We start from the raw sequence: 9,343 nt of genomic DNA on the forward strand, positions 1-9,343 counted from the left end.
GAATAGAGATGCAAAAATCCTCAACTGAATACTTGCAAACAGAATCCAAAAGCACGTTAAAAGAATTATACACTATGATCAATTGGGTTTTATCCCACATATGCTAGGGTGGTTCACCACAAAAGCAATTAGAGTAATAAACCACATTGATAAATTGAAGAAGGAATATCACATGATCCTCTTGATTGATGCAGAAAAGACATTTGACAAAACACAGCACCCTTTCTTGATAAAAAACACCCCAAAAGATAGGAATAAAAGGGAACTTTTTCAATATGGTGAAATGCATATACCAAAACCTACAGTTAACGTTGTACTCAATGGTGAAAGACTGAAAGCTTTCTTGCTGAGATCAGAAACAAGACAACAATGTCCATTGTTACCACTATTATTCGATAATGTGTTAGAAGTTCTATGTAGAGCAATTGGGCTAGACAAAGAAATGAAATGCATCCAAATGGGAAAGGAATAAGTAAAACTTTCACTATTTGTTGATGACATGATCCTATATCTAAAAATCCTGAAAAATCCACAACAAAGCTACTAGAATTAATAAACAAGTTCAGCAAAGTTGTGGGATATAAGGTTAATATGCAATAATCAATAGCATTTCTATACACTACTGATGTGCAATCTGAGAAGGAAGTCAGAAAAATAATTCCATTTATAACAGCAAAAACACAAAATCAAATATTGAGGAATAAATGTAACTGAGGATATAAAGGACCTGTATTCAGAAAACTACAAAACATCGATTAAAGAAACTGAAGAAAACTTATGCAAATGAAGGACATTCCGTGTTCATGGATTGGAAGACTAAATATTGTTAAGATACAAATTGTACACAAACATATGTGCAGATTCAATGCAATCCCCATAAAAATCCCCACAAGCATTTTTTGCAGAAATAAAAAAGCCAATAATAAAATTTATTTGGAAGGGTAAGAGAATCTGAATAGTCAAAAATGTCTTTAAAAAGAAGAACAAAGTTGACTGACACTAACTTTCTGACTTTAAAGCATATTACTTAGCTACAGTGGTAAAAACAACATGGTACTGGCATGAGGACAGATAGATTGACCTATGGAAGCAAATCAAGACCTCAGAAATTGACCCTCACATCTACAATCAAGCAATTTTTGATAAGGCTGTTTAGCCCACCCAACTAGCCCACAACAATCTATTCAACAAATGGTGTTGGGAGAACTGGATAGTCATATCCCAAAGAAAGAAAGAACATGACTATCTCACACATTATATAAAAAATGACCTCAGATGGAACCATGATATAAATATAAAAACAACAACCATAGAATTAGGAAAACATCTTCAAGATTTTGTGGTAGGTAGTCCTTTCATAAACCTTACACCCAAACCACAAGCAAAAGAAGAAAAAAGTAAATAAATGGGATATCCTCAAATTTCAACCCTTTTTCACCTAAAGGACTTTGTCAAAAGGATGAAAAGGTAGCCAACTCAATGGCAGAAACTATTTGGTAATCACATATCTGATAAGGGTTTAATATTCATCATCTATAAGGAAATCATACTACTCAATGATAAAAGACAAATTATCTAATTTAAAAATGGGCTAAAGACTTGAAAAGACAGCTGTCAAAGAGGAAATACAAATGGTGAAGAAACACCTGAAAAAATGTTCAGCACCGCTAGTGATTAGGGAAATACAAAGCAAAACTACAATGAGATACCATTTTACACCTATTTGACTGGACGCTATTAAAAAGTCAGAAACCTGTAAATATTGGAGAGGATGCCCTACATATAGAATGTAGAATGGCATAGCCACTAAGGAAGAGTGTTTGGCAGGTACTAAGGAAGTTGAATATAGACTTGCCATAAGACATGGCAATACCATTGCTAGATATAATGCAAAATAACTGAGAGCAGTGTTATGAATAGATATCTGCACATTGATGTTCATAGCAGTGATAGCCAAGAGTTGGAAACAACCAGGTGCCCATCAACTGATTAATGGATAAACACATTGTGGAGTATACACATGATGGAATATTATGCAGCAGAAAGAAGAAATGAATTCATGAAATATATGACAACATGAATTAATCTGGAGGACATTATCTTGAGTGAAATATGCCAGACACAAAAGAATAAATATTGTATGATTGCCCTATTATGAACTAAATATATTATGTGAAATTAAAATATATTATATGAAATATGAATATGGGTAGAATTGTATATATAAAACCAGTTTTCCTTGAACCTAAAAAAAGTTAATACTACACAATGTTAATATCAGAAGAAAAAACACATTATACTAAGTGAAGGAGACCAGATACAGAGTACTACATCTTGTATGATTCCATTCATATAAATATAAATATAAATTAATTTATAAAAATGAAAGATTAGTTATTATATTGGCCTGAGCAAGGAATGCTAAAAGACTTGGAGTAATGAAATTGTTCGAGAATTTTTAAGATTATGAATGTATGACATTGTGATTATATTAAAAGCCATTGATTATTTCTTAGGATAGAATAGCCAGAAACAGCAGCTTTGTACAGTGGGGAAAGCATATAGAGATTGAGAGGTGAGGAGTTTTCTTGTTTGTTTCTTTGTGTGTTTTTTGTTTATTATTATTAATATTGACATAATGAAAATGCTCCAATAATGACGAAGTGATGAATACCCAACTATATGATTATAGCAAATACCATTAACTGTAAACCTTGGAGGAATTGTATGCTTTATTTTTATGTATCAATAAAATAGATAAAAATTAACCTAAATTCTACCTCCTTGTAGAATAATTGGTAAAATCTAATAAAACTGAAGAAGGGCATGATCCAAAACATGGTCAATTTTATATTTAGTTTTCTGTCTAAAGAAATTCTTGTACAAATGCAAAATGGAACAACTATAAGGATATTTGCTCCCATGCTATGATAGTGAAGAAGAAGTGAACTAGCATCAGGAGATGGATGGATAAAATAATGTTGTCCTTTCCTACAATGAAATATTATTATTATTTTTAACAAATAAAATTTAATGATACATACTTAAAAGCATAAATCCATCCTAGGTTTTAAAATCAATGGTATTTATTATAATCACAAGTTGTGCATTCATCACTTCAATCACTTTTTTAGCAATTTCATTATTCCAGTCATAGTAATAATAATAATAGTAATAATAAAACAAAAACCAAATAAACAAACAAAACTCATCACATTTCAATCTCTCTATATTTCCCCTGGCATATACAGCTACTATTATTTCCTTCTCTCTAGTTTATTTGTATTTATATTTTATAAAGACAATCATGTATACATTATCACAATATTTGTATTTTACAGGAAGTTTCACTATGTTATACAGTCCCATGTAATATTTTTTAGCTTTCCTTCTAGTAATACAAATGTCCTTAGACTTTCCCTTTCAACCACTGTCATACACATATAATTGCTCTGCTAGTCGCAAATAGCATGATTTTCTGTCAAATTTCCATTCATTTCAAAGATTTATAACAACTTTTAACCAATTCTACACATATTAAACATCAGCTTTCCATTCTCTATTCTTGTTCTATTTGCTGGTGCCTATAGTCTAAAAAAGTAACTCTATGAGTTGCACAATGTATTTGTTCATAATAGTACAATTATACAGTATTTGTCCTTTTGTGTCTGGCTAACTTCACTCAAGATAATGTCCTCCAGGTTCATCCCTATTGTCATATACTACACATCTTCATTTCTTCTTACAACTGATTAATATTCCATCTTGTGTGCATAACTATTTGTTCATCTATTCATAAGTTGATGGACACCTGGGTTGTTTGCTTTGAACATTGGTAAGTAAATGTCTATTTGTGTCACTGCTCTCAGTTCTTCCGAATATATACCTAATAATGGTATTGCCATGTCCCATGGCAAGGCTATATTCGAATTCCTTAGGAATTGCTAAACAGTCATCCACAGTAGCTATACCATTCTCCATTCCCACCAACAGTGAATAAGCATTCCTATCACTCCATGTCCTCTCCAACATTTACAGTTTTCTGACTTTCTAACAGCAGCCAAATAGGTGTGAAATGGTATCTCATTGTAGTTTTGGTTTGTATTTCCCTAATCACTAGTGATGTTGAACATTTTTTCAGGTGTTTCTTCACCATTTTTATTTCCTCTTTGGACAGTTGTCTTTTCAAGTCTTTTGCCCATTTTTTAATCAGATACTTTGTCTTTTTATTGTTGAGTGGTATGATCTCCTTATAGATGATGGGTATTAAACCTTTATCAGATATGTGATTACCAAATAGTTTCTGCCATTGAGTTAGCTGCCTTTTCACCTTTTGACAAAGTCCTTTATGTGAAAAAGGGTTGAATTTTGAGGAGGTCCTATGTATTTACCTTTTTCTTCTTTTGCTTGTGGTTTGGGCGTAAGGTTTATGAAAGGACCACCTACCACAAAATCTTGAACATGTTTTCCTACATTTTCTTCTAGGAGTTTTATAGTTGTTGTTTTATATTTATATTGTGGATCCATTTTGAGTTCATTTGTGTATAATACATGAGACAGGCATGTACTTTCTTTCTTTGGAATATGGCTATCCAGTTCTCCCAACACCATTTGTTGACTGACCCAGTTGGTTGGGATGAATAGCCTTGTCAAAATCGCTTGACTGTACATGTGAGAGTCAATTTCTGAGGTCTTGATTTGGTTCCATAGGTCAATCTATCTGTCCTCATGCCAGAACTATGTTGTTTTTACCACAAGCTAAGTAATATGCTTTAAAGTCAGGAAGAGAGAGCCAGACAACTTTGTTCTTTTTAAAGACTTTTTTTTGACTATTTGGAGTCTCTTACCCTTCCAAATAAATTTGATTATTGACTTTTTTATTCCTTCAAATAAGGTGGTTGAGACTTTTTTGGGACTGCTTTGAACCTGTAAATCAGTTTAGGTAGAATTGGTATCTTAACAATATTTATTCTTCTAATCCATGAAGATGGAATGTCTTTCCATTTTTTTAAGTCTTCTTCAGTTTCTTTTAGCAATGTTTTATGGTTTTCTGAATCCTTTATGTCCTTGGTTAAGTGTATTTCTAAATATTTGGTTGTTTCAGTCACTGTTATAAATGGAATTTTTTTTCTGATTTCCTCCTCAGATTGCACATCAATAGTCTATAGAAATATTTTTGATTATTGTGTGTTTACCTTGTATCCCACCAATTTGCTGAAGTTGTCTCTTAATACTAGTAGCTTTGTTGTGGATTTTTTCAGGATTTTCTGTATATACGATCATGTCATTAGCAAATAATGAAAAGTTTAATTTCTCCTTTTTTATTTAGATGACTTTTATTTCCTTGTCTCCCTTAATCGCTCTACATAGAACTTCTAGCACAATATTCAATAATAATTGTGACAGTGGGCATCCTTGTCTTGTTCCTGATCTCAGTGGGAATGCTTTCAGTCTTTCACCATTAAGTACAATGCTAGTTGTAGGTTTTTAATATAGGCATTTTACCTATTGAGAAAGCTTCCTCCTATTCTTATCTTTGGTAGAGTTTTTAACAAGAAACAGTCCTGCATTTTTTCAGTAGCCTTCCTGCATTAGTTGAGAGGATAACGTGATTTTTCTTCTTCAATTTATTCATGTAGTTTATTACACTAATTGATTTTCTTGTGTTGGACAACACTTGCATGACTAATAAAACCCACATGATCATGGTGTATAATTCTTTTAACATGCTTTTTGATTCTAATCGCAAGTATTTTGTTGAGAATTTTTGCGTCTATATTCATTAGAGATATTGGTCTGTAATTTTCTTTTTTTGTAGTGTCCTTTTCTGGTTTTGGTGTTAAGGTGATGTTGACTTCATAGAATGAGTCTGGTAGCATTCTTTCCTGTTCAATTATTTGTAAGAGCTTGAGTAAGAGCAGTATTAGTTCATTTTTGAATGATTGGTAGAATTCACCTGTGAAGCCATCTGGTCCTGGGCTTTTCATATTTGGGAGGTTTTTGATGATGTTTCAGCCTCTTCATTTGTGATTGATTTATTGAAGCCTTCTATTTCTTCTAAAGTCAGTGTAGGTGGTTCATGTGCTTCCAGGAATTTGTCCATCTCATCTACATTTCCTAGTTTTTGGCATAGAGTTGTTCATAGTGTCCTCCTATGATCTCTCATTTCTTTAAGGTCAGTGATAATGTCCCCTCTCTCATTTGTTATTTTATTTATTTGTCACTTCTCTCTTCTCCTTTGTCAGTCTAGCTAAGTGTTTTTCAATTTTGTTGATCTTCTCAAAGAACTAACTTTTGGTTTTGGGTGTTTCTCTCTATTGTTTTTTGTTTGTTTGTTTGTTCTTGATTTCATTGATTTCTGCTCTGATCTTTCCTATTTCTCTCCTTTGGCTTGGTTTGGAATTAACTTGCTGTTCCATTTCCAGTTCTTCCAGGTGTGCAGTTAGATCTTCATTTTTAACTCTTTCTTCTTTTTTTATGTAAGCATTGAGGGCTTTAAATTTCCCTCACAGCACTGCTTTTTCAGTGTCCCATAAGTTTTGATATATTGTGTTCTCATTTTCATTAATCTCAAGATATTTCCTGAATACCCTTGCAATTTCTTCTTTGACCCATTGGTTGTTCAAGAGTGTGTTGTTTAATCTCCACATATTTATGAATTTTCCCTTTTTCTTTCCATTATTGATTTCCAGCTTCATCCCATTATAATCAGAGAAAGTGTTTTGTATAATTTCAAACTTTTTGAATTTATTGAGACTTGTCTTATGACTGAACATATGGCTTGTCTAGGAGAAGGATCCATGTGCTCTTGAAAAAAATATATATCCTGCTGTCTTAGGGTACAATACTCTATAGATGTCTTTTAGGTCGAGTTCATTTTTCATAATATTCAAGTTCTCTATTTCTTCATTTAGGCTCTGTACAAATGTTCTGTCCAATACTGAAAGTGGTGTATTAAAGTCTCCAACAATTATGTAGAGACATCTATTTCTCCCTTCAGCTTTGTCCGTGTGTGTCTCATGCATCTTGCAGCACTGAGTTTAGTTGCATAAAAATTTAGAATAATTATTTCTTCTTGTTGAATTGCCCCTTTTATTAATATATAATGACCTTCTTCATCTCTTATAACAATTTTGCATTTAAAATCTATTTTAGGGATGCAGACTTGGCCCAGTGGATAGGGCGTCTGTCTACCACATGGGAGGTCCTCGGTTAAAACCCCGGGCCTCCTTGACCCATGTGGAGCTGGCCCACACACAGTGCTGATGCGCACAAGGAGTGCTGTGCCATGCATGGGTGTCCCCCACGTAGCGGAGCCTCACACTCAAGGAGTGTGCCCTGTAAGGAGAGCTGCCCAGTGTGAAAGAAAGTGCAGCCTGCCCAGGAATGGCACCGCACACGTGGAGAGTTGACGCAGCAAGATGATGCAACAAAAACAAACACAGATTCCCATGCTGCAGACAACAACAGAAGCAGACAAAAAGAAGAACATGCAGCAAATAGACACAGAGAACAGACAACTGGGACGGGGGGCGGGGAAGGCGAGAGAAATAAATAAATCTTTAAAAAAATAAAATCTATTTTATTCTATATTAGTATTCCTACCCCAACATTTTTTTTTGTTACAATTTGCCTAGAATATCTTTTTTCAATGCTTCAGTTTTAACTTGGTTGTATTCCTGCATCTAAGATGCATCTTTTGTGGCCAACATATAGATGCTTCATATTTTTCAATACATTCTATCAGTCTGTGTTTTTTGATTGGTCATTTCAAGTGATTAACAATCCATGTTATAACCATAAAGGCATTATGTATTTCATTTTGATCTTTTTTTTTTAAAGATGTATTTATTTATTTATTTATTTATTTATTTATTTATTTATTTATTTCTCTCCCCTTCCCGCTCCCCACCCCGGTTGTCTGTTCTCTGTGTCTATTTGCTGCGTCTTCTTCTTTGTCTGCTTCTGTTGTTGTCAGCAGCATGGGAAAATGTGTTTCTTTTTGTTGCATCATCTTGTTGTGTCAGATCTCTGTGTGGGCGGTGACATTCTTAGGCAGGCTGCACTTTCTTTCGCGCTGGGCACCTCTCCTTATGGGGTACACTCCTTGCGCATGGGGATCCACTATGTGGGGGACATCCCTGCATGGCACGGCACTCCTTGGGCGCATCAGCACTGCGCATGTGCCAGCTCCACATGGGTCAGGGAGGTCCGGGGTTTGAACTGCTGACCTCTCATGTGATAGATGGATGCCCTAACCACTGGGCAAGTCTGCTTCCCTCATTTTGATCTTTAGCTTTCTGTTGTCATATCATACTATAATCTTTTTAACCTTTCTCATATTCTTCATTTCTATATTCTTCTCCAATTTTCTCACCTTTGTTTCTTCCTCTTAGGCTGCAGCACTCCGTTTAGTATATTCTGTAATTCTGGTTTTTTGGTAACATATTCTATCAGTTTTGTTTGTCTGTGAAGACTTTCAACTCTCCTTCATTTCTGAAGGACAGTTTTGGGGGTACAGAATTCTTGGCGTACAGTTTTTCTCTTTCAATAATTAAATATATCAAACCACTTTCTTCTCTCCTTCATGGTTTCTGATGTGAGGTCGGCACTTATTCTTAGTGAGTTTACCTTGTACGTGATGTTTTGCTTTTCTCTTGCTGCTTTCAAAATCTTCTCTTTACCTCTGATATTTGTTATTCTGAATAATAGTTGTCTCAGGGTAGGTCTATTTGTGTTTGTTCTGTTTGGGGTGTGTTGTCCTTCTTAGATATTGATATTTATGTCTTTCAGAAGGGTAGGAAAGTTTTCAGTCATTATTTCCTCATTCTTTCTTCCACTTTTCCTTTCTCTTCTCCTTCTGGAATGCCAATAGTGTGTATGTCTTATATTTCATGTAGCCATTCAATTCTGTGAGAACCAGTTCCTGTTTTTCCATTCTCTTATTCTACTGTTCTTCTGTCTTTTCCAGTTCAGATATTCTATCTTAAAAATCTCTAATTTTAAGTAGATACAGCCCCAGGTGATGATATTCCTGAGGTCTACAGAGACACCCAGATCCTACAGTCATGGTGAATAGCTCCAGAGCTCAGTGCCTTGCCAGTGGGCCCTAGTTTGGAAGTTGAGCTCCTGAGTGTGAGGGAGCTGGAATCAGATGTGACTTTTCTACACATGCCTCTTCTGTCCCCTTTATTGAACCTGTGGTTGGTACTGGGGTTGGTGAATTCCCAGGAGACTTGAATCTCTAGGTTGTCTGTAAGCCAGCTGGGCCCTGAGCCTCAGCAGTGTTGCAACACCTACTCACCAGTTTGTTGGACTTACCCCGGACAGCTGACAGTAAGGT

The sequence above is a fragment of the Dasypus novemcinctus genome, chromosome 3 (genome assembly GCF_030445035.2).
Source record: "Dasypus novemcinctus isolate mDasNov1 chromosome 3, mDasNov1.1.hap2, whole genome shotgun sequence".
NCBI classification, from domain to species: Eukaryota; Metazoa; Chordata; class Mammalia; order Cingulata; family Dasypodidae; genus Dasypus; species Dasypus novemcinctus.